The sequence below is a fragment of the Gracilinanus agilis genome, chromosome 4, assembly GCF_016433145.1.
Source record: "Gracilinanus agilis isolate LMUSP501 chromosome 4, AgileGrace, whole genome shotgun sequence".
NCBI lineage: Eukaryota > Metazoa > Chordata > Mammalia > Didelphimorphia > Didelphidae > Gracilinanus > Gracilinanus agilis.
The window spans coordinates 391,311,831-391,338,227 of NC_058133.1; the positions used below are offsets into that span (position 1 = coordinate 391,311,831).

At 36.6% G+C, this 26,397-nt stretch overlaps 1 pseudogene; it reads left to right on the forward strand.

Moving 5' to 3' along the window:
- Positions 1 to 26,135, forward strand: part of LOC123246609 — a 115,953-nt pseudogene extending 89,818 nt beyond the window's left edge.
- Positions 26,136 to 26,397: the final 262 nt, after the last annotated feature.

Here is a 26,397-nt window from a genome sequence, read left to right on the forward strand (position 1 = left end):
TTTTAGTTGGATTTTCATTTAATACAAAGGGTTTCAGCAAATAGAAAATTCCCACTACATATTAAGACTGAGTTTATATAACCTAACAGCTCATAGGACTATACATTTAAAGAAAGTAGAGATTTTAGAGATCATAGGATCATAGATTTAATAACAGATGGGAAATTAAACCTCATCTAGCCTAAACCACTTTACAGATGAGGAAATCAAAATACAGACAAGCTAAGTAATTTGCCCAAGGTTATACAGAGACTAAGTGGAAGAAATGGGATTCGAACCCCAGGTTCTGTTCTCTTCAAATCTATTGTTTTTCCCACTATAACACCAATAACCTATGGAAACGTTACATTATGTTTAGGTATTATACATAATGAGAATTAGAACAATTCTTGACCCTTAGTATGGTAACATCTCTCCTTTGAACACAAGGTTCCTATTTACTTCAAAGGGACTCTTGTCTACTATGGAGGAGGTATAGAGCCAGGCCAAGGGATATGAATTGGGCAGAATAATTCTCGTCTCAGTGGAGCTGTTCTTCAGAGCTGAACTTTTGTGAGTGTTGGAATGAGGTATGTGTTAGATGCAGGGAGTGTCTGAGCTTCAAAGAATATAGGACACAGCATGTGATATCTTACATCACTTCTAAAAATCTGTGTTTAAACAGGTTTTTTTCTCTGATTAAGGCTTTCAGTCCTCCAAAGTTCAAAAGTGCAATGTAGTTCATATTGACTATATCCCTTGTGTATGGGAGGATCAAAAGCAACCAATAAATATTTCTAATTATTTATTATTTATAGACATTGGGATAAAATCTCCAATATTCCTGATCTGTCATGTGCCTAACTGCCATTGTTTTTTTTCCTACTCATTCATTTCCTCTGACCAAATGTATTGGCTAATCATTTTTAATTCAAATATTTGTTAGCCTGCTCCCCAAGTCTTAAAAGAAGGTCTTGTTAGCTGAAAAATCACACAAAGGAATTTACTTGATCTCTATAAGTTCAGAACTTAAAACTGAACTGGAGCTTTCTGTTATGTGAACTTCATATAGAGCCTAAAAACAAAGAATAGGAATAAACAAAAAAAATGATGCTTCTAGTAAATGTGGAGCATATAAAACACTATATAATTCAATAGATTTATTGAGCATGAAATATGCCTTTTGGCCTCAACAACGATTTACTTTGTTTTCCTCAACTATAAAATGAGGATAATAATAGCACTTTCTTCACAAGGTTGCTATGAAGATCAAATGAGAAAATATTTGTAAAATGCTTAGCACAGTGCCAAGCACATGGAATGCACTTAATAAAGTCTCATTCTCTTTCCTTCTTATGGTTTATTACTCTAGCAAACAGCTCACTCTCATTTCTAACCTAAAAAAAGTCTCTTTGCATTAATAGACAAAATGTAATAAACTAAAATGGCCAAGAAATTCTTTGGAGGGGGGACACATATCTTACACTGTTATTTTATATTCATACAATATTTTTTCAACAGATTTATCTAGCACTCTACCCATGAGATATGCATTCTTGAAAGTGAAGATTTGGCAAATATAGGAAACGTTTGGAAAAACAACTGTACAGACGTGAATTTCTATAACTTTAGAGAATGTTTTATTTAGGAAAGATAGACAGGCAGAGAGAGTAAGAGAGAGAATGAGAAAAGAGGGGTGATCATGGACTTTTCAAAAGCGAATTACAAATAGTTATCTACACACTCAGTAGGAGAAATGTAAACATTGTCTCCCCTTTAGCTTTTATTTTTGTCTTTCTGACCCCAGCAGTGAATACCACATAGTAGGAGTTTAATAAATACTGTTGGAATGATTGACAATGAAAAAAGCATCACTTAATCAGGAAATAGAAATCTTAGTAGCAGTACTGTTGCCTATTACTGGTGTTGTATTTCATCTCTCTTAGCCTGAATTTACTCATCTTTAAAATGAGAGAATTGGATCTTTAAGGACCCTTTCAATTCTAAGTTAACGAGCCTATGATCTTTAGATAATGCATCCTTTGAGAAAGAGAGCTAGATAGAAACAGAGAAAGAAAGACAGAAACAGAAACAGGGAGACAGGTGTTGCCAGAAAGCCAGAGACAGAGAAACAGAATGAGTGAGAGAGAGAGAGAGAGAGAGACAGAGAGACAGAGAGACAGAGAGAGACAGAGACAGAGATAGACAGAGACAGAGAGACAAAGACAGAGACAGAGAGAAAGAGTCAGATAGAGATGAACAGACAGAGACAGAGAAAAAGAGAAAGAGAGAAGAAGCGACAGAGACGGAGAGAGAAAAAAGAAAAGCACATTGTGGGCACTTCAGGTGGGTGATAAAGGTCTATTGCTACACCCAACATTTGAAGAGGCAATGAAATATAATGGAAAAACCCCCCAAGAGTCAAGAAACAATTGCACTGAGTAGCTATGTGACTTAAGGAAGATTCTTTTCAAGTCTCTGGGCCTTTCTCCATCTTTAAAATGGTGTTAAACTGATTCCTTCCTAGCCTATTCTGTGAATCAAAGTGAGTTCTTGGGTACTAGAGATCTACCCTATCCAAAAATCATTTTCCTTCTCAATAAACATTGGGCTAAAGATGATATCCTAAATCCCTTCCAGTTCTAAAATACTGTGATTTCAAAGTTGAGCTGTGAGAACTCAGTAAAGATGTTCCAATTCATTTTAGCACTTTAATTTTTTTGCCAGTGATCCTGCGATGAATGTTATCAAAGTAGGAGAGAGACCTTTAGTTAGAAGCATCACCTTCTAGATCAGCCATATTTTTTAATTATATTCATGGAGTTTTCCTTAATTAAGGAAGTCTAGTATCACTGCCAGTCATTGGACTCCCCCCTGCCTATGACTTTCTAGTAAAAAGTAAGCCTTTGCACATGTGTTGTGCTCACCCTTCTCTCCCCCCTCTTAGAATGTAAGCTCTTTGAAGGCAGGAGTTACTTTTGAATGTGTATCCCCAGGATTTACAGAGTGTTTGGCAAATTTGTTGTTCAGTTGTGTCTGACTCTTTATGAACCTATTTTGAGGTTTTATTGGCAAAGATACTAGGGTGGTTTGCCATTTCTTTCTCCAGATTATTCCACAGATGAGAAACTGAGGCAGACAAGGTTAAGTGACTTGTTCAGGATCACACAGCTAGTAAGTGTCTTAGGACATGTCTGAACTCAAGAAGATGAGTCTTCCTGACTCTAGGCTCATTAGTCTATCCGCTAAGCCACCTAATCACCCTAAGAGGGAGCCTTGGATGTGGGGGAAAAAAGTGACAAAATGTCTCTCTGAGTGGCCTTTGAACTCTTTATAGGAAAGGTATAAGGTAACTGAAGCAAATAATAGGCAGTGCTACAGTCATATTTAGTAAATAGCATCCTTCATTGATTATGGCATGCTAAAGTCTAATTTAATTATAAAATTAAAATTTTACATGTTTCTCCCTCAAGGGGCAAGTTACTAAAAACTACTGGTTTTGACCAAAGATGTACAATTTCACTGGTACAGAGAAATGTCACTGAGGAAATCTTCTCTACTAAAACAGATTGGCAACTGATCTGCAGGAGAGGCAGATGAGGTACTGAGACGTTAAAAGACTTATCCAGGGTCAGAGGTAAGACTTTAACTCATCTATCCTGATTTGAAATCTCCAGCTTCCTATCCATTGTACTGTACTGTCCTTTCACAAAAAGCTTAGTAATACAAAAACAGGAAAAATTATGATAAGATGACTCTACCATCTTCTAAATTTTACTATATAAATTTTTAAATCTCTCCTTCAATTAAATATATTCAATAGAGTTATACATAATATAAATAAATTATTTCAAACTTTGGTATTTAGCCTCCCCCCCTTATTTCAGTACATTATTAGCATAATAAGATTAAATATTTGAACCTATAGTGTTCATTCTCATTAATGACTAGGTTTTTAAGCCAAATTATGCAGGGGGAGAAAAGATTTGGCTTTAAAGTTATCATAGGTGCTAAAAAGACAGCTCTATGTTACCAAGAGCCTTGTAGTAATAATGACTTCCTTAATTCCAAGAGGGGAAAAAATTTACAATCCCTTGGGATATATGGCCTTTGAAATGATACCCAGAGTCAGGATTCATTTTATCCCCACTCATTGTTAGTGACCAGATGGTTGCCCATTAGAAGTGAAAAGAGAAAGCAATTAGAGACAGGAAATCTGCCTGTATTTTAAAGATGAGTTCACTTGATCAAGGGAGTATGAAAGTCAGGCAAGGCCATGGATGGCAAGTCTTCAAGCGTTCCGTCTTCTGGGAAGCTTTTAAACCAAGATATCTCACTTGATTTAAAACTGAAAATGACAAGAAATGTTTTCAAAGAATTCTGAGACATAATAGTTCCTAAGAGCTAACAAATACAGAGCTTTAATGTTTGAAGACAACTTTATAGACATGATCCCACTTAAGTCTTCCTCACAACAGCCCTATGAAATAAAGGCCTGGTGCATAATATGGGTTATTGATTGATTGATCACATATCAATCAATGTATTGATTGATTGATTATAATCATTTTTACAGATGAGGAAACTGAGCCTCAGAGATACTAAATAACTCTCCCAGATTCCCAAAGCTGGTAGTCAGAAGTAGTTTAGATTCTCCTGACTCCAAGTCATTCCCTAGTCTGCTGATATCTCCTCACAAATTATCTTGGAGTTCAGAGTTTCCTTTCCTCCTCCCCTCAGCACCCTCAGATCCAGAGCTATGAACCATTACCAAATCATCTCTGACAGGCATGAAATTAGTATGACAATCTTCTGTCCTATAGAATCACTCACCATCCCTGTGACTTATTGGACTAAAGTGCCCCTCCTGGGTCATGACTCCCCTGTGGGTATTGTCCTCACTCCTAGCAGATATATTCTGTAAGCTTTTTGAAAGGAGTTAGTTTTGAGTTTGCGTCCCCAGAATTTACAAAGTGCTTGACAAATAGGAAGAACTTAATAAATTCTTTTTTCATTCATTTATTCATTACTGAAAATGGTGTGTTTTTTAAATTAAATGTCATTTGTCTTTGCTTTTTCCTTACCTTCCCCCTCAAAAAAAATGTCATTAAAGACAAGGAAGAATAAGAGCAGAGAAAAGGTGCAATTGCCTATTTGGGGCAATAAGATATTTCACAGTTACATGAATTTTTTCAAAATACTTTCAAGGGCAAGGGACCCAGGGGACCCAGATGGAGACCCTACATTAGGTTAGTGATTTCAAAAATCTATGAAGTTATCCTCCTTGCTCTGGGATGTCTATACAAGCTTCTGAACCTTTAATGTAATTTAAAGCAATTGTCCCCATGGGAAGGTTTGAAAATGTGACCAGCTACATTTAAATAGTTGAACTACCCAAAGAAACTACCAAGGTTAGAAAAATTCAAGTCGATTTCATGACATACTTTCTGGCAAAGAATCATGTTCCAGAATTTATATTTATTAATATTGTAGTATTTTGATCAGACTCCCACAGGAAATCCTGAGGAGTGTTCGTCTCTGGCATGTTTTATCTTAGATAGCTCCATCCCTTCAGGCTTGCACACTGAAGTAAGTACCTTTGAAAAATCTCTGGTCTTTAATAGAAGCTGAGGATGACAACAAGCAGGAACTTCAACACTCTGGGAAGACAATCTCCCTACTTTCTCTAGTTATCATTAAAATGTCTTTTAGACATAGGTCATAACTGGAAACCTATAAATGATGTCTCTGTATTAGGCACTTCCCACAGAGCTGGAGTCCCAAGTGATTAAAATTTATCACATTGTTCTTCTGGTTACAAATACTGCTGATACGTGTCATTACTTAGAGAGGGCTGTTCATAACATTTTGATTTTCATCCAAACATTTTTTTTGGTTGTTGTTGTTCTGGGCTTCCCATAAAACCCTCTTGTTCTTTGTTGAAAGGAAGACACAGAGGGACAGAGACAAAGACAGAGACAGAAACAGAGAGAGCCTGAAAAAGAGAGACAGAGGTAGATATAAAGGGGTCTAAACTACTCCTATGAAATAACAAGGAAATGGGATGACTAGTTTATAGTTTTAAATTGTGCTTGTTATGATATATTGCCTGGTAGGATGCTTTTAATTTTCTACTGATTTCTGTGGTTACAAAGAACAGGGACATACTTAAGAGAGAGCTGAGTTTTAGAGTGCCTGATTTGTAATGTGCAGGCAGTTTCAAGCACACTCTAATCTTGGAAAATGTGTTGGGGATTCTGGTCCCAAACAAGGATTTAGAAAATTCACCTTTCTCCTTTCATTGTAAATATGGAGGACTGTGGATGTGTAATGTTGCATGTACTGTTAGATATGGGCAATTGTTTGTTTTGTTTTGTTGAATTGTTTTTACTTTCTTTTTTTAATCCTTTAAACTTTAAAGAAGTGAGGGATTTATTCAAATTGTGTGTGTGTGTGTGTGTGTGTGTGTGTGTGTGTGTGTAACACAAAACCAAAATAAAAATCAATCAATCAATAAAAAGAAAAAAAGGAATGTTAAAAGAAGGCCACAGGAGGAAATGAGAAATTGTGCTGTAGAATCAATAACTGTGCCTTCCATTTATCTAATGTTTTATGTTCACCTCTACCCTTAGAATCCCTAGCTTCAATCACATCACTGCTTAGGGGTTCCTCCTACACCAGACTTCTCCTGATTTTCCTCAGCTGTTAGCAGTCACTTTTGTATTCTCAAAATCACTTTTGTATTCTCATGTTTGTGATTATGCACCCCGCCAACACCTAACAGAGTGCCCTGTACTTAGATGTTTAATAAATATTTGCCTTAAATATTTTTTTCTTCAAAAAACTTTTTTCTCTTTCTAGTAAACCCCTTGGATGTACAAATTTGTTCCTAAAGCATCTAGCCTGGAAAAAAAATGAAAATGGTAGCCACCAAGAAAGTGGTAGCTTGTCAAGCCAGGTGACCCAAAGATTAGTCTCAATCAAAAACTAATTTTTCTTCTTTTTCTTTCTTTCTTTCTCTCTCTTTGTTTCTTCCTTTCTTTTCTTTCTTATTTCAAACTTTTTTCTAGTTTCTATTTCTAATTCTAAATTTCTAGAAAACTAATAATCATTCATATTCGCATCGTACCTTACTATTTAAAAAATGCCTCTCTCCCAGGTAAAAGGGATCATGGTGAGAGCATAAGATTAAGTGCTGTAAACAAAGGAGATCTTCTAGTCCTCATTTTGCAAAGGATGAAATAAAGCCCACAGAAGTAGAGACCCTTGCTCAAAATTATGCATCTAATAAATATTGAAGGCAAGATTAAAACTCTGGTCTTCTGACATCAAGTCCAAGAGCTTCATTGCAAACAAGTCAGTTGTGGTCTTTAGGCATCCTAGATTCCCTTCTGCATAAGCTCTGTGGGAGCAGAGACTTCAAGTTTATTCTCCTCAATTTATATAAAAGGAGACTTTAGCTTAGAGAAGTCAAGTAATTTGCTGAAGGTAACCCAAGTAGTAAGTTGCAAAGAGAGGACTCAAACTCAAGTCTGATGTTTCTAGTTCCATATTTGCTGGTCTAGATGCATTCACACTTCCTAGAAGTTTACCTACATTGGTAAAAGGTAGACTTTTAGTTCTTATTGGGTTTCTTAAACAGGGAAACAGTAGACTGGAATTATTGATTGTAAGTTAGAAAAAGTACTTATGCAGACCACTATTCTGACTACTCACTTATGGAAAGGTATCATGGGACGACCCCTAGACTTGATTGTCTTTAGCCTTTGCTATTAATTTTTGAATTCTTATGCAATACACAAATGATACCCTGCTATTAGGAAAGAAATTAAACCAAGGTACTAAGGGAATTTGGTATTTTTACTTTGGACTATATCAAAATCACTGAATGACTCTTATCCCCCAGAAAGTTGGCTATGAGGTGTTGAATTTGTGAACAGTAATTCACAATGACCATCCAGCTAGGGTTAGGGAGGAGTTTCAATCTGCCATGGTGAAGGGACCACTCATATGAATGAAATTTCTGAATCCTTGAAATGAAATGTATTGTATGATTAGTCACTTCTGGCTATGAAAAGTAGTATGAAAATACAGAAATGTTCCAACCATTTCAACCAACACATAAACAAGAGGAATCCAAAGTCTTTCTAAATTGCTTGCACAAAACCACAAACTTACAGCATAGCAGTGTAACCAAAGGCTACATTTTGAAAGGAAGGTATAAAGATGCAGAAGCCATCAATCATGATACTAGAAACAAATGTTAAAATGATCATTTTTTCTTGCTTGAAATTCAAGGGTCACAAGTGGCTAGGGCATTAGGTAGGCAGTATAATTGACCAGATCTGGGAATTTTCCAGGACAGAATGTACTAGCGTTTTCCATTTCTAACATTGTTGGCCCAGCATAATTTTTGGAGTGAGTCCCTTTTTCAATAATATCTTTCAGTGCTTGAGTCATTTTTATGCTGGAAAAAAAATCCAGCTGGTAGCTGGGAGAAATAAAGTGGAAGATTGTTGTTGGAATTTTTTTTAAAGCATAGAATCATGATCCAAGTTAAATATTATTACAACATACTCTAAAAGCTTGACCTAATTATTTTGTTCTACTGAGATATTATAATATAGAATCTTATACTGAGCTGAAAACAGGAATAGAGATTGCCCATTTTAACAGAGGACAAAACTAAGGGGCCAGAAAATTTAAGAGATTTATGTAAGGTCACAAAGTGGATCAATGACTAAATCAGGAGTAGAGCTCAGATCTTCTGGAGCACAGATAAGCACTCTTTCTCTAGAGTAATGGTCCGCAATGTTTTTGGCCCTGAGAGCCATAAATGCCTGAGAAAGGAGGAGGATGGAGATGGAAGGGGCTGGAATATGGGGCAGGGGGCTGAAGGGCCCCCTGGGGCATATCCTGGGGCTCTACCCGGACTGGCAGGTCAGGAAGTAGAACCAGATATGGCTCCAGAGCCATACATTGCCGACCCCTGCTCTAGAGTAATGACTATACCATCCTGCCCATTCTAAAAACCAATGATTCTTGAAAATTATTAGATATTGGCTGGAACTTAGAAATATTTTTGTTTGCAGCTATTTTACACAAAAGAGACGTTTCCTGTCAGTTCCATTGACACATACCTGTGTTGAAATGAATAATGAAATAATATATAGTTTATCTTTTTTCTCTGGACAACCCTATCCAAATGATCATGGATTTTTTTAAAGAGATGGGCAACCTACTCTTAAAACTAAAACCATAGTTCATCAGATTGGTTGAATTTCTTTTTTTGAAATAGCATATACAATTTATTGCACCCTCTCTATATACTTGTTGCTATATACTCAGGTTAGCCATCTTCATTCCCTAATGATAGGAACACCCATGTGATAACTGATTATAGAGCCATTAAAGGTTTCCAAGCTGCTTTAAAACATCATCTAATATTATTACAACAGCCAAGGCAAAGAGTTCAAAATTATTGTCTTTGTTTTATACAAGATAACTAAAGCTCAACTCCAATGGGAACCAGGATAAAAACCCAAATCTTCTGATTCTAAATCCATTATTCTTTCCAGTTGATGACACAGTAGATAGAACATGGAATCTGAAATCTGAAAGACCTGAATTTGAACCTGAACTCAGATACTTACTAGCCATGTGACACTAGGCAAATTACTTGACCTCTATTGCCTCAGTTTTCTCATCTGTAAAATGGAAATTATAATGGCATCTACCTCTCATGTTTTTTATAGAGATCAAATGAGATCTGCAAAGTGCTTAGCACAGTGCTGGTGCATAGTGGGTGCTATAGAAATGCTTTCTTCCCTTCCTTCCCCCATTACGTTATGGATTTATAGTCCTCTCACTCTATTCTTTTCCATCATCCCCAGTGTCAATAGTAGGCAGAGAGGAAGATCTTGTCTACCCAAAGAGTAGGTGACATGCCCTGAGCTAAATGTAAAAGAAGGGCTATCTTCAACCTTTTAAAATTCCCATGGCAACTCAGTCCCAAATTTTAAGTTTTTTATGGCCAAATTTTTCTCAATATTTAACCTAAGTCCTTCTCACTAGTATTTAAATTCCTTTTACATTAATAAATTCAAGTATTCTCCAAATAAGAAAAGAATTTATTCATTATTAACCAGTGGTAATCATTTAATTTATAAGTGAGGATTCATTACTCAATGAAACTTGGGAGGGTATAGTAAAAATCAGGCAGTGTAATGAACAGAAATGGAAAATCATAAAAATCACATAATTTTTGTTGGAAGAGACCTCTATAACTATCTACTCCAATCCATACATGAAAAGCATATCTATAGTAATATATAAATTTAATAGTTGCCTAACATCTACTTGAAGACTTCTGAGGAGGAACCCACTCTAAACTGATTCCTAACCTTTGAATTATGTTGAAGCAAATGTCGTCAAGAAGATTTGAAATATTCTGGTTCAATTTGTTCCAGTTAGTTTTCCTGAAAATGCATGCCTTTTCTTTTCTACAACAAATTGTTTTATTCTTGACATAGTAAAACTAGAATCAGCTATGATTATGATTTTGGAAAAGATCATGATATCCTGAGACCACCATACATAAGCAATGTGGAAAGAACATTAGGCTTGACATTAGAAAAAAGGGATTCAAGTACCAATTTGGCTACTTACTTGCCACAAACCATTGGACCAGACATTTAAGCTCTCAAAGCCTTGGCCTCATCATTGTGATAATGAGATTAAACCTACCCTGCCCATCTTTAGATTTAATCACCAAAGGTGAAAACATCTCCACTTAATTCACAAGTTGGGAGATCTGTAACCCACATGTGCTAGAGTAAGTGACAAATCAGAATTTACTGACTGCCTCCTGGGCATTCCTAAGAAAAGCATCTGTTGTGATTAGATACATAAACTAAGAGTGTAATGAATGAACAGGTTAACAGGGGCCTAGATCTGGTATCAGGATAGCAGGAGGATAGTGTTTGTTGTTAGGATGGAATGAGCAACCTCAGTTGGGCCTGAAGCTTGTTTATGGAAATGCAAGGATCCAAACCCTGAGAACTGAGTGCCCAGTGAAACTTCACTGCTAGCTACAAGGCTCCTCTAAGATATCAGGCAGCCTGCCCCACCCTGCTGAGGAAACAACCTCATATTGGCTAATGGCAGTCTGGCAGTAAATGGATGTAGAGCTTCCTGCCCTCAGCTATGGAGCTTGTTCTAGCCCTAACTGCTCAGAATCCCTAGTCTATTGCCTGTTCTCCTAGCCTTTGATAGTAGGGAAATAACCACAGGATTCACTGGTTAAGGCTATAGGATTTATTGGTAACTGGGGAAGGAGCAAGGCAATGGTAAGAGGGTTATGAAATGCTTAAATCTGTTGTTGAGGTTTATCTGGCTAAAGCTGGTAGAAGGTCCTTGGAAAGTCTAGGCAGACTGAGGGCAGGCAGCCTTCAGCCAGAGGGAAGAAGTCTCTGGTTAGGAAATTGAACCAATCTATTGGCTAATCTTATAGAAGAAGATAAACAATAATATTGTGTTGCTCTAGTTGTTTGGATCCTAAATCCTAATTTCCCATGTTCTCACTCCCGCCACCCTCTTCCAATCCCACCACTCTTTTTCCTACCTCCCAGGCCCAGGGGAAGGGGAAGATGAGTGGACAGGATGAAGTCAGGTCAGGGAAGAACCCAGCTCTGGGTTTCCAGGGCTTTTTATACTCTCAGTTCAACTGCCATTTGGTATCTGCCAAGTGTCTCATGCCCTCCTCAACATTCCATCCAGGGCAAGTGACAGGTTTGCCCTAAGCCAACATGGCAATGCTAAAATCCTATATTATAAGAGGAAAGCACAGAAAGTGATGCAAAAGAGGTCCCTTTAAAAAGAGAGTTCAGTGAGCTGAGGGCTCTTCTGGTTTGTGAACGGGACCTGAAGGAACACTTCTGGCTCATGACATGGACCTGGGACCTTAAGATCTTGGTAAGACTGTTCTTAAATCTTTCCTTTGGAATTCCACATGGTGAGTGTAAAGACTGAATCTTCCTGAACTTCTCTTAAGGAACTTTCCTTTCAAGAGAGACTCTGTGAGTGAAGTGTTTGCTTCATATGCCTCAGGGGCCTTTGGGCCTTGGCCCTCGGCTCAAGGCTTGTCCTTCTTCCAATTGAGGACTAGTTAGATCTGCTTGGGTTAAACCAGGGACCTAACTGAATTATTTAGTTTGTCAGGTTAATTATCTTACCTTATCTTCTCTCTAAATTTCTTACTTTCTCTCTCTCTTCTCATTTGTAAATAAACTTCCATAAAAGTCATTTTGACTTGAGGTTATTCTTAATTGGAATTGATAATTATTAAATTCCCTGGCAACCTAACCTTTTAATATATTCAACTAAAAGCCCCCTTTTCCCCTTTACATTTGGCAAGGCTAGTAGTATTTGTATTATCTACCTCAGGGGTTCCCAAACTTTTTTGGCCTACCGCCCCCTTTCCAGAAAAAATATTACTTAGCACCCCCTGGAAATTATGAAACTATTTATTGAAATCAGATTAGAATGTAATACAAAAAAAGTGTGGCCATCACCGTACCCCTGGATCACTGCAGCACCCACCAGGTGGCAGTAGCGCCCACTTTGGGAAACACTGATCTACCTCATTGTTCTCCTATAAGGATGGTATTTAGGAAAAAGCAAACACTGTCTAAGCGTGAACTAATGCTATTGGGCAGCAAATAGAATTTTTATTACAAAACGAGTTTTGAAAAGCATCTGGCCAACCATGTTTTGAACTTAAAATTACCAATTATTATTAGTTGCAAACTAATAATAGTGCTGTAGAAGAACAAATGGATCTCATAACTTTCCCCAGAATTCAGATATATTGGTAGAATGGGCAGTAGATTCTCAAAGGTCACTTGTATAAACTTCAGCTCAACTTTTAGAAACAGTGAACAATCCACCCTTGAAAATACTTAATTTCTCATTTGCAGAAGAGTAATAAATTGAATGTATATCTGTAACATTTTTTGAAATATCAAACAATATATATGGAATCATTGCAGCAAAGCCCTTTGTGTTTGAAATAGAGCATATGGCTATGATTCATATTTTGTTTTTTCCTTTTTCTTTTCTTTTTCAATTTGAAAGCATTTCTTTTTCTCCCAGCCTACATTCAATATAAAAGGAAGAAATAGCATGACAAAAATGCATAATTGAGCAAAACTTGTTCATGTCCATGTCTAAAAATAAAGGTTTCACATATCATGGAAACCTGCTGGTCTGACGAATCTCAAAGGCTGTAGGGATATCACATTGAAGATGGTGCAAAAGCAAAAACAAAATTTAAAAGCAGGAGGATTTAAGAGGATTCCTGATTTCATGTGTTTACCTTTTATTTGCCCACATTTCTCCTATTTGGTTCTTAATGATACAAAGTCACTGATAATTATTTTTTAAATTTATACAATACAACAGTGACCAGATAGTCTCATTTTAAGAGGTTTCCTTCTTAAGCTTCAAATTCACCAAAAGATCTCTAATTTCATTAATGTGGGTAACTCTTCCAATTAACAACCTTTCTGCATTGTAGTGGATCTTATCAGTTATTGAAATTAAAAATTCATCTTCTAATAGACTGTCTTTCTCTAAATTCTCAGTCAATTAACATTTATTAAATTCTTACTCTATTTCAGGAACTATGATAGATATTGCAGATTCAAAGGAAAGGAAAAAGCCATCCTTGTCCTCAAAGAGCTCACATTCTAATAAGTCTCTCTAATTCTATGAAGATTAATACTCAAATTACAGCCCATCACAATATCTCCTCTATGCTATGTCAAGGCTTTGGAATTGGACTTTAATAAAGGAATTCTTATTCTGGAAAAGAGAAAGGGAAGGGAAGGGAAAGGAATGGAAGGAAAAGGAAGGGAAAAAGGGAAGGGAAGCAGGGAAGGGATGGGAATAAGGGAAGGGAAGAAAGGAAGAGAAGGAAAGGGAAAGGAAAAAGGAAATATTCATCTGATCTAACCCTAGACCTTATTTTATAACTAACTGATATTTCAATCTAACTATATAAAAAGGGACAAACCCTGCTGCAATAAAGCATATGGTCTGTTAAGTGGGAAGAGAGAGAATTTCTAAAAATTACTTCTGCCTCCTCTATCTGACTCACATTTATCTAAAAATAAAAGGGAAACTAGGAGGAAAATAAATTTAAAAAGGAGTAACTTGCAGTTTCTTGTCTCTAAGAGAACAAGATAATTTTCCTTTATGGTCTACATTTTCTTCACTTTCCAAAATAACCTTTCAACCCTTCTAGGCCTATCACTAGAATATAATCCAATTAATGAAAACGCTTCTTTTCTTTTTTCCCATATCAATCCCAACATGCCACTAGAATAGTCTTCATATAGATGTGCTCTAAAACTATTCAAAAATAAATATATACTTTAAAAAAACTGAAAGACATCGACTCCAATTGGTTAAGCAGAGGATTGACAAAATGTTATTATAACACTGATTTCCTAGGTAAGCTCCAGGAAGATAACTGATAACAAATCAGCTTTTGGGTTTGCTTTTGATTTTGTTGTTTTTTTTAACTCTATAATTGTTGGATGAACCTTTTCACTCTTAAGAGAGAATAAACAAGTCAATTTTTTTATAATTTGTCTTAGAAGCATAAATGTCAATTTATTCTATGGGAATTCTAATTATGAAGAAGAAAATATAGCAATAATTATGGAGACAAAAAACTTGCAACCCAGAGGGGGAAAAAGCAAGACATTTGCTCCAATTTGTGGTGAAGTATCCAAAGCAAACTGACAAGAAGGTCCAAGATTTCTTTTTTAGACATGCATAGTAACTTTGGAAAACTCTGATAGAGATTCTGAGATTCATTCATCCAATAAATATACATTGAATATCTACTAAATATAGGACATTGTTCCAGGCACTATCATGGGCACAAGTATGTAAAAATTAGACAATGGAAATTTCTGAGCTGTTCACTGTCATAATCAAAATAATACTTTAAAAAGAAAAATATCCCTGGCCTCAAGGAACTTATAATCTCACAGAGGGAAAAGATAGATGAGCAAATATTAGAAGGATATACTACTAAAAAGTAAGTAATAAGTGCTATATGAATCATGTCATTTAACCTGTGCCAGTCTCAGTTTCCTTGTCTATAAAAAGAGGAATTATAATGGTACCTACCTCACAGGTACCTACACAGGTACTGATGCAAAATATTTTGCAACATAAATGCTAATTGTTGTTTCTGTACTTGTTAAGGACATACAGACGTGAAGAGGGGTCACTCTGCATTAAGAAATATGTGACAAAGAATGTTACTTGGACCTTGAAGAATGAATAAGATACTCTTAAAGAAAACTGGCAGACAAGGGGATAGACATGAGCAAAGTTAAAAAGTTGACTGAGTGTTGAATGTCTCAGGAATTACAAAACTGTCCCAATTACCTAAGGCATGGAATTTGCATAGGAGACATAAAGCTAGAAAGTTGGATCAGATCCTGATTGTGGTGAGTCCTGAATATCTTACTAAGGAGTTTGAACCTTAATCCATAGTCACTGGGGAGACATCAAAGGTTTTTGAGATGGATAGTGGTTCAATCAAAGTGATGCTTTAGGAGGATTAGAGGTAGCCAGGGAAGACAGAGATATAGAAGTTAGGGATGATGTTTAAAAAGTTATGGCACACCTCAAAGAACAAAGTGACAAATTTTGAAGAGGATGTGGGAAAACAGGGACATTCATGCACTGTTGGTGGAGCTGTGAATTGATCCAACCATTTTGGAGAAGAATTTAGAATTACACTCAGAGAATTATAAGACAGTATATATGCCCTTAGACTCATCAATAACATTGTCAGATCTGTTTCCCAGGGAGATTAGGAAAAGAGGAAAAAATCCATAGGTTCCAAAATTCTCAGAGCAAGATCTCTTTGTGGTGCCAAAGAATTGGAAATTGATGGGATGCCCATCAATTGGGGAATAGCTGAAGAAATTGTGGTATATTATTGTGATGGAATATACTACTGTGCCATAAGAAACAATAAACAGACTAATTTTTTAAACAACTTGAAAAAACTACATGACATAATGAATAGTAAAAAGAGTACAACCAGGAGAGCATCATACATAGCCACAGAATTAATGCTGGAAGAATAAACTGTGAATGTTGCCTCCAGAAAGTGAACAAAGAGGTGAAATATGAGACTTAATTTTATATACATTATGCACATGTGTGTTTGGCAGATTAATGTAGCTGGTCATATCTTTTGTGATATGGGGAGGACTTGGAGGGGTTGGGTCACTAGCAAATGGGATTTAATATGCAGGTACAAAGAAAAGTAAGCTAAACATTTAAGAGATTGGTGATTTCATGTGTGTGGTATCTTGTTTTTCTTTGTATATGGGAATGCTTGTTTCATTTTAAAATCTGGGGAAAAAATGAAAAAATGTTATGACAATAGTCTTATGATCTGACTTGACTAGGATATCCATCCTAGGAATCATAGAATTATACATTTAAAGGAGACATTAGAAATCAACAAAATCATGTCATTTATAACTGGGTCTTTGGCAAAAAGTATATGTGTTATATGTATATTGTATACATATATTTATACATATATATATACATATATATAAATATATATATATTTAAGTAGTGTTTCAATTCATTTTGCTAGTAAGAATTGCCAAGTACCATTAAAGCAACATTCATAATTTATCCTTTACTACATCTACCCATGCTTCATCATGGCATGGAAGTGGTCTCTAGTTTCTTAAAGATTATAGCTACATATCTTTGGCACATCCTACCAAGTTGAAAAGGCTTCAACTACAGGCCCACTGAGGGAGAGCATGCATGTTATCCAAAGACCAGCTTAGCAAAGTTCTAAGAAGTCTATCACCTGGTTGGCTGCAGGAAGATGGATATATTTTTGGCCCCATTCAACTTTCAAAGCCAACTACTAAGCCATAGAGGAGATGCAATCTGCTTTGGTGAAGAAAATATTCACATGGCACAATTACAGATTCTTGGAGTTCTGAAGTTAGATGCCTAACATTCTGAGAGCTTCAAGAAAAGAAAAATAGCAGTGTTGTTACCTAATGTTTGTTACTATTTTACAAAATAATATTCTAAAGAATTTTACTTTCTGCATCTTTAAAATGTAATAATAATAGCCATTATTATTCAGGGCAGCTAGGTGACACAATAGATCAAGCACTGAGCCTGAAATCAGGAAGATCTGAGTTCAAATTTGGCCTCTGGCACTAAATGGATGATCCTGGGCAAGTCACTTCATCTTGTTTACTTTAGTTTCCTCATGTTGGCCATGAAAATCTTAATGAGGTCATGAAATCAGAATTGAAATAACTAAACAACAAATTATTATTACTATTATATCTTGTATTTTTGAAGTACATTAATATTATTAAAGCACTTTCACATATACTGTTTCATTTCATTTTATCTTGAATTCTAGAATCCCTCAGGACAGGGAAGATATCTGATTAATTGAAAGATTCTTGATTTCATTGATTTGAATACTCTCAGCATGAACAAAAACTTGCTCCTCCATGCCATCTTACTATGCAATTCTTTTTCATGTTTTCCATAATTCTCAAATAAAAGACATCCTAAATAATGGAAGCCTCCTATAAATCACTGCTCTCAAGTTTACTCTATAGAATATAAGCAGGGAGGGGACAATACATACAATTTAGTGAGTACTCTCTAGTCTCAATATCCAGGAGCCAAGATGCAATATGGCCCTCAAGATTTTAGTGATAACCCTGATAGGCTGAAATGTCAAAAGCTATTGGTTTGAGCCTCCATTCTAGATGTGTACTCCCTCTATTATTAGTTGATATTGGTTGATATTCTAATTCAATTTAACCAATTAATATAATTAACTTTTACAAAAGAATATTTCCTAGGCAATAAAAAGTAAAAATATTTCCTCTAAAAACCTTAAAGGCTTGCACCTTGGGAGAAGGTAGAGAGGGAGAATTTTGGATTATAAAATGTCAGAAAATAAATGTTTAAAAGCGTTTCTGTATGCAGTGGCAGGGGGGTGCCAGGAATACAATAATTAAGTTCTTGAGTTAATTGAATTTTAAGTTCTTCCAAAGTCTGTGTCCATTTCACTGAAGTTTCTATGTTTTTTCTTAGTGTTCCTTTATCTTCTTCTGATCCATTTGCTCTTTGTTCAATTTCTGAATAGAAGCTGTCAATTGTGGTTTCTTTTTTTCTTTTTCTATTGTTTACTCATATTTTTTCCTTCTTTCTCCCCTGTAATCTTGGTCCTCAGATCATTTGTTTTTATCTGTGGGTTTGGGCTATTCAGTCCTGGGAGGGCTTCTTCTCTGTTTTATTGATTAATTAGGTTAGTGGGACCTGAGGCCAGATTTTCCCCAGCTGTTGGTAGAAGATAAAGAAGTGAATTTGGCTACTTTCACTGTAGTCTGTGGGGGAGGGGTGTTGGAGCTTCCCTGCCCTCTGAAGACATCTAGTCAGCTGTATTAATAGTATTAAGTGGGTGGGGTTAATTTGTACAGCTCCAGATGCCCTGAGGTCAAAACCTCTAGAGAAAGGGTTGGGGGGTGGCAGCACAAGATGGAGCATGTTCACCTTCTCTGGGTTTCTCCCCCAGCAGCCTCTCTGCTGTCTGTAATCTGAGCCTTGAGTTTGTCACAGCTGTGCCAGAGAGGGACTCCCTCAGACTAGTGGCCCAGCCCATCCAGAGATTCCAGGATCCACTCGAGACTCAGCACATTAGGTGTAGGAGGGGATCAGGGATCTTCCTCCTTTATTCCCCCCCCCCCACTGGACAGTTCTAAGAATTCAGGCTTTTTTTTTCTCTTTTTTTCCATGGACCTTTTAAGTTGGGTTCAGCTAGAGGATCCCCCAGCTCTGTTCTGTTGTCAGATTTGATTTTCTGTTCCCTCAGAGCCCTTTGACCTGGACTGGTGGTGAAGGGCTTTATGAAGATCTGGAGCCTTGCTGCTTCTATGCCACTATTGTCCCAGAATTCTACAATAATTAAAATTAAAATTAAAACCTTAAAGGTACAATCTCCTCTATACCATCAGTCTCTGAGGAGAGTAGACTCAGATTTAATGCAATTTCTTCTTATTTCTTATTCCATCAAGTTCACATTCAAATGAGGCATCATTGCCAAATGGGATCTCATCTCACCTTTCCCTGGGATAGGTCTCAAAGATATTTTTTTAGGGAATTTATTTTATAGGGAATTTATGCTCAGCTGGAAAACCCAGCATAGGTTTGATTCCCAGAGTCCTGGAGTCTCAAACTCCCAGAAGGCTCTCCATCTTGAACTTTTAAGACTTATAAAATCATTTTCCTGATCTTTTAAGATTTTTATAAAATAATATCCTCCAACCCCATAATCTCAAATGAAAGAACAGTTCAAGCAAAGAAGCAAAGCTTTTTATTATTATTATTATTAAGGTCATATATTTACCTCTGATATGGAGAAGACTTAAGTCTTCTTCCCTGATAGCTTTTTCTCTTACAAGATGTCATCAACCAACTAAAAGGAAGTCAATTTTTTTTAAGGAAGTCAATTTTAATAGATACTTTTTCATTAAAATAAATCAAAGTTATCAATAGATACATGAAAAATACTCTAAATCATTATTTTTAGAGAAATACAAATTAAAACAACTCTGAGGTACCTTCTCATATCTAACAGATTGGCTAACATGACAGAAAACAAAAAAAGCAAATTGCTAGAGAGGATATGAAAAATAGGTAGATTGATGAACAGTTGGTGGAGCTATGAACTAGTCCACCATTTTGGAGAATAATTTGGAACAGTACCCAAAGGGCTATAGAACTGTGCATACCCTTTTACCCATCAGTATCCCTATCAGATTTATACCCCCAAAGAAAAAGGGAAAGGAGGCATTTGAGTATATTGAGTACCTAGATTTTGAACATAGAAGACACTTAATAATTGAATCACCTGTCTTCAAATCCAAACTGATGAATCAGATTTAAATGAAAAGAGAAGCAATATTTTGTAGACATCATATTCTTGATTGTAATAATATGAAGGAGTTTAGAGCCAAGTTTGGCCACAGCCCAAAGCAGAATGGAGAAATAGATGGGAAGAAAAATTCATGGAGCTGATTTGAGGCATGGTAAGCTAAAAAGAGTAAGACCAGGTAAAGACATGGAAATTAGGAAGTGAGAGCTTCCTGTTGAGCCTAACAAGATAGTAACAGAAGGCTAAGGAACCTTTGCATTTCAGTAAGTTAGCATCTTGAAAGAAACTAACTTTTTTCTTAAGAATTGAAGTTTATTTATTCAATTAATTTACAATATTTTTCCATGGTTACATGAATCATCTTCTTTCCCTCCCCTCCTCGCACCCCCTTCCCATAGCCAACGAACAATTCCACTGGGTTTTACATGCGTCACTGATCAAAACCTATTTCCATATTATTAATATTTGCATTAGGGTGATCATTTAGAGAAGAGACTAACTTTTGACCCATCATTAGGAAGACCTCGGCAGCTTCCACATACCCAAAAGATACCATCTTAGAGACCAGACAAATGTTTGCTCCATCTGCACTTATGTCCCCCTTAATTGAAACCAGGAAAGTACAATAATTCTCTAATCTAGTTCTAAGAAGGATCCTCTTCAAGGACTTTAAGGCTAGCATTTAGTTCTTTAAAGGAGCCCACAGACATAGGTTGATACTAAGAGAGAGAAAAAAATCAACTTAACAAAGGAAAAGTTACTCTTTCCCATTCCAAGGATTGCATAGCCATAGGGAAGACAAAAGGGGGAAAAGCTGACTTAGGAGAGAGAAAAAGATTTTTAAATGAAAGGTTATTCTTCAAAAAAGCACTTAGGAGAAATATAGAATCTCCAACATCTTCTTTTAAACCCTAATGAATGATAGTAATGACTTATACCATAATAAACATAATACCTCCAAGTAGGACTTGGAAACCTGGTTTTATAATTGCTGGTCATTAAATTTCCTCATTTTTTGTCTTCTCCATCTTTGCGTCTCATTTAAAAAAAAAAAATCCTTCAGGCTCAAAATCTTACTGACACTGGGCTGGCTTGGATAATGTGGCAGGCAAGACCAAATGAACTACAAGGCCCCACATGTGGCTAAATGAAAATGAAAATAAATATCTGGATGTTTAGAAAGGTCAGAGGGGAAGAGAGGAAGTGGCAAGAGATAGAGGGAAAGGAATGGTGTATTCAGATGCCTTCAGTTGTGCATGTTATACTTATGTGTTTTAGATCTCTATCTATTCCTTATAGTTATGTTGGGTCTTTTTGCAGTGATCTCTGTCTAGAGGTAGGAAGAGCTCATCATCATCTGGGCCCTAAATTTTCTGTCTGATAATGCCAATAATTTAAGCTTTTCTAAACTTTTAGAGGGGATGAAGGCACACTTAATCATTGTGCAAGAAAACTGGAAATCAGCCAGAATGCAGGGCAATCAAAGGCCCTTTCTCCTCTCTCAAAGCATACAGCTAAATTACCTCTGTTGTGGATAAGTGGTGGTGGGAGAAGTACACGAGATCCTGATTCTGGAAATCTTCAAAATATATGAGCAAAAGCAGAGATTCCTAACTTTTCCTAGTAAAAACAGAAGACCTAGAAAAGGAGAAGAGTTTAGGATTCTGAGAATGCTGGTTTAGGGAGAAATAAATGAGAGGCACTGATCAGTTTGCAAGGACTAGATATGCAGATGAGAATTTTAAAAGATGAAAAGCAAAATCTTCTTTGTATTCAGCATTTACGTAAGAAAATATCTTCTAAAGGTTGTTGCCTGTATTTTGCTGTTGGAATTTTTTTGGGGGGCTATTGTTGATCAGCAGTATCTGACTCTTCATTTGGGATTTTCTTGGCAAAGATACTGGGTTGGTTTGCCATTTACTTCTCCAGCTCATTTTACAGATGTGAAAACTGGGGCAAACAGAATTAAATGACTTGCCCACAGTTACACATTTAAAAGTGTGTGAGTTTGAATTTGAACTCAGGAAAACAGTCTTCCTAACTCCAGGCTCTGTGCTCTATACACTATACCACCTAAGTGCCCCTTAAATTCTTTTTTGAACTAGTACCAAAGGTATTTAGATGAGACAAAAATTTTAAATACTACAGTGACTAAAAAATTAAGGTATGGGGCAGCTGGGTAGCTCAGTGGAGTGAGAGTCAGGCCTAGAGACAGGAGGTCCTAGGTTCAAACCCGGCCTCAGCCACTTCCCAGCTGTGTGACCCTGGGCAAGTCACTTGATCCCCATTGCCCACCCTTACCAATCTTCCACCTATGAGACAATACACCGAAGTACAAGGGTTTAAAAAAAAATTAAGGTAATCTGGGAAATTCTGTGACACTTTCTTCCTATATATGTCTTCTTTCTAAACTTCTTCCTTCACTACCCCTCATTTACAAATACACACAATGTCTCAAAGTACATATAATGATTAATCAGTGCAATGCCATTTGCTAAGGAATTGTCACTGTGGAGCCTAACAGAGACGTAATTTCAGTTATCAAAAACAAGTTTATCCAGAAGACTAATTTGTATACATCGAGCACACTAGTGTAAAGAAAACCAATCTTGAAAGGTAGCAGAGGGAGGGAAAGAAGAGGAGAGAATTATTTGAAACTGGAAATTTTTTAAATACAAATGTCAAAAAATTATTTTACATGTAATTGAGAAAAAATAAAATTTTAAAAGAAAATAGAAAATAGCAGAATTCTGCTAAGTGTAATGAACAACTGCAATTTCAGAAGACTACCAGAGTAGTATGCCTCCTACTTCTTGGCAGAGAGATGGCCGATTAAAGGTACAGAATAGAGAATGTCTGCCAGACATGATCAATGTGTTGATTTCTTCTGCTTAACTGTCCTGTGATACAAGGAAAGAGTGTTACTAAAGATCTATTGTTACTGAAGGTCCACCAACATGAGTATGTGACTTCCATAGTTTGTATTTATTTTTTAAACTCTAATATCTTTTACATATATATATCCTTCTATATTAATTTTTATTTGTTACAGGGCCAGGCAATGGGGGTGAAGTGACTTGTCCAGGGTCACACAAGTAGGATGTGTATGAGGCCAGATTTGAACCTAGGACCTCTTGTCTCTAGGCCTGGCTCTCAATCCACTGAACCATCCAGCTGCCCCCACTTCCATAGTTTTTAAAAGAACATTTAAAGAGAGAATTCAAGAGGCAGCTAGATGGCTCAATGAATTAAGAGCCAGGCCTAGAGACAGGAGGTCGTGGGTTCGAATCTGACCTGAGACAAGTAACAACCTCCATTGCCTAGCACTTACCACTCTTCTGCCTTGGAGCCAATACATAGTGTTGAATTTAAAACAGAAGGGAAAGAGAGGGAAGGAAGGAAAGAAAGAATGGTGAAAGGGAGAGAGAATTCATACTCTAGACATTCTGCATTTATTCCATGTGATCAATGGCTGCTGACTTCATCTTCCTGAAACATAGTACTGACTTTGTCACTCAAAACATTTTAGAGATTTTCCATTTTTGCTAAGTCAAGTCCAAGCTCTCTAGCCTGGCATTCAAACTCCTCTAGGACTGGGACTGAATTTATTTCTCAGCCTTATCTTGCATGGCTACTCTATACATTCCATACATATTTCTGGAAGGCACTGAGCAATATTATGCTCTGGTCTGTCTCACCTCCCTCTGAATTTCTATCATACACTAGGCTCATGGTATTGAAAAAACAGATAGGACCTGACTTTTCCTCAGTCCTCTATTATGCCAGTCCTTCTTTCCTTTTTTGTACTGTGCTGATACTGTGATGTGTGGGCCTTTCTCCAGGTCTGAGTTAGGCTGAGTATCTCTGTTGCCTCTCCAACTTTATCTCATGAAGGAGCTCCCTCTCTTCTCGTGCTGCATCTCCATCTGGCACCAGCCCTAACGGCATATGGCTCCCTAGAGAAACTAGGTAGATGTACTGGAGACCTCCCTGTGTATAGTCTTTATGTGTTGTCCCTTCTGTCTCTTTCTTGGGGGTCCTTGTCGGTCCTTGTCTCTTTTCAAAGGCAAAACTCAATGGGCAATTAATTCTGATGGGGAAAAAAAACTTGATGAAGTAGTAAGATACTAGATCAAAGAGAATGTCCAAAGATAGATACAAAAGAAGGTTAACCAGCTACTCCAGGTGTCTATCTGGGAATATCTGCTACATTTATAATCATTTGTGGGCTAATTGTGTGTGCTTACACACATACATGCACATACACATACACCCCACACATTTATATGTAACTCACTTAGAAAGGGACTAGGTTCATGGATCCTGACTCCCACCAGGACAGCCTAGGAATGATAGAAGAAATCAAAGGATGAGCATCTCAGAAGATGGGCTAAACTGAGTATGAAAGAGTCTTATGGAAATGACACCAGGCCAAGAAAAACCTTCACGTTCTTCTTTCCCAGCCTCTAGAAGAAGACTAAGACAAAGGCCTTATGAAATCGTGCAAAGATGCAACTTAATGAGTCCATAAAAAATGATCTGGAATCCACATGGGATAACCAGTGATATCTGAACCAAACTGTGGGCAGAGCCAAGCCCAAGCCACCTTGAGAAAGACAGCCATCAATAAAAAGACCTTGAGTTCTTGAGTCACCCCCACTAACTGGTCACCAGCCCTGAGTTTATTGATTTAAAGCTTCTTACAAAAAGTGCAGTTAGGAGTCCTTGGACCCAAGGAAGATTATATAGGTTGGAAGGACATAAGTGGTATTGATGTATTTAGGGTTTCTTTTTCATTATTTCAATGAAATTCAAAAATTTCATTATTTACCATTATTGTGATGATTAAAGAGCTATGTACAAGATTTTTTAAAGACTAAACCTATGATTTCATTAGTATATAGAATTCCTAATGAGGAACTCCCTCCCAGAAGCTTTTACAGAGTATGAATAAGGTCCAAATCCTATGCTCACCAATGGTCAGAGGTAGGAGTTAAACTCAGATCTTTCTAACACCAAAGCCAGATTTCTATCTAATATGTCACAATGCTTCTAATGATTATGTCTTTGTAAATTACCTTTGATGTGCAGCATACAGGTAGAGTGAAAGAGCTTAAGCAGGCTCTTATCTGAACAGGCAAAAGTACCACAAACCTCTAGACTAAGGTGATAAACACTGTCATCCACAAAGATTCCTTCCAGATCTAAGCTGATTATCATAAGTAATCTTGAAAACTGTTAATCATCTTTATAGGATAACGATAATACAAATTATCATTAGTGTAAGTTCCTAGAAGGCAGAGTAGGTCTTATTTATTTCTGTTTTCTCCCCAACATTGAGTATAATGTTTCAAACATAAATGTCACTTAATATAAAGCATGACTCAAAAATCCTAGTGTGTTTTAATAATAATAATAATAAACTAAAGTGTTAGTAAATTTTAAATTTTAACAAACTTAAAACTACACTAAAACCATAAGATCCCCTATATACTTGTTGAATAAATGATTACTATTATTTCCATTTATGTAGTATTCTAAAAACCTATGTATAGGGGTTTATTCTGAATTAAACTATGATATCTATAACAATTTTATTAGTTCCACCAAGAAAAAATTGCAAATTTAGCATGTAATAAAATTTTCTTTTAAGGTTTCTACTGCCTTACAACTTTTCAAAGACAACTTCTGGATTTAATGTTAGCCCTTAGCCTTAGTACAGGCAGATAACTGTTTATGGAGGATTCAAATCTTTTTCCCAGCAATGGAAACCAAAAAGTGCATTCTTGTGATTTAGTTGCTTATCTTTGAAATGCACATATAAAACAATTGTTTACCACCCAACCACAAGAATGTCCCAATGAACTTCTTGCAGAATTGAGTCACAGCTGCCAAAATTGGCATTATGGGTCCATATTTTCCAGTGGTCCAGTGGACTCCTATCTCCACAAGAGATAGGAAAGAGCACAGGTCCAAGGGGAAAGATAATGTTCTGAAAAATTGTTTTTGTCACCAGATATCCCTCAAACGAGGTTCTGTTTTCTTTCGCCAGAGTGCTGAGTCGAGTGTTTTACAGCCAGTGCTTTCAGCGGGCCTCCCATTGATTATAGAAAAAGCAGCCACTTGAGGTAGCCATCTTGGAGCTAGCTGACAGAAGCATCTAACAGTTCTGAGCATCATTAAATTCAGCAGAGTAGCCATAGGACATTTAAACTAAGTGAGAAAAGTCAGAGAGATGCTTTCTCGGTGATAAATATCATGCTATAAGAGAAAAAACACTGGACTTGGAATCAGAAGATCTGGGCTCAGATCTTAACTGATACTTGCTAACTGTGTGACAATAGGAAACATTATTTAATCTTTCCTCTCCTCATGCACACATGGCTCTT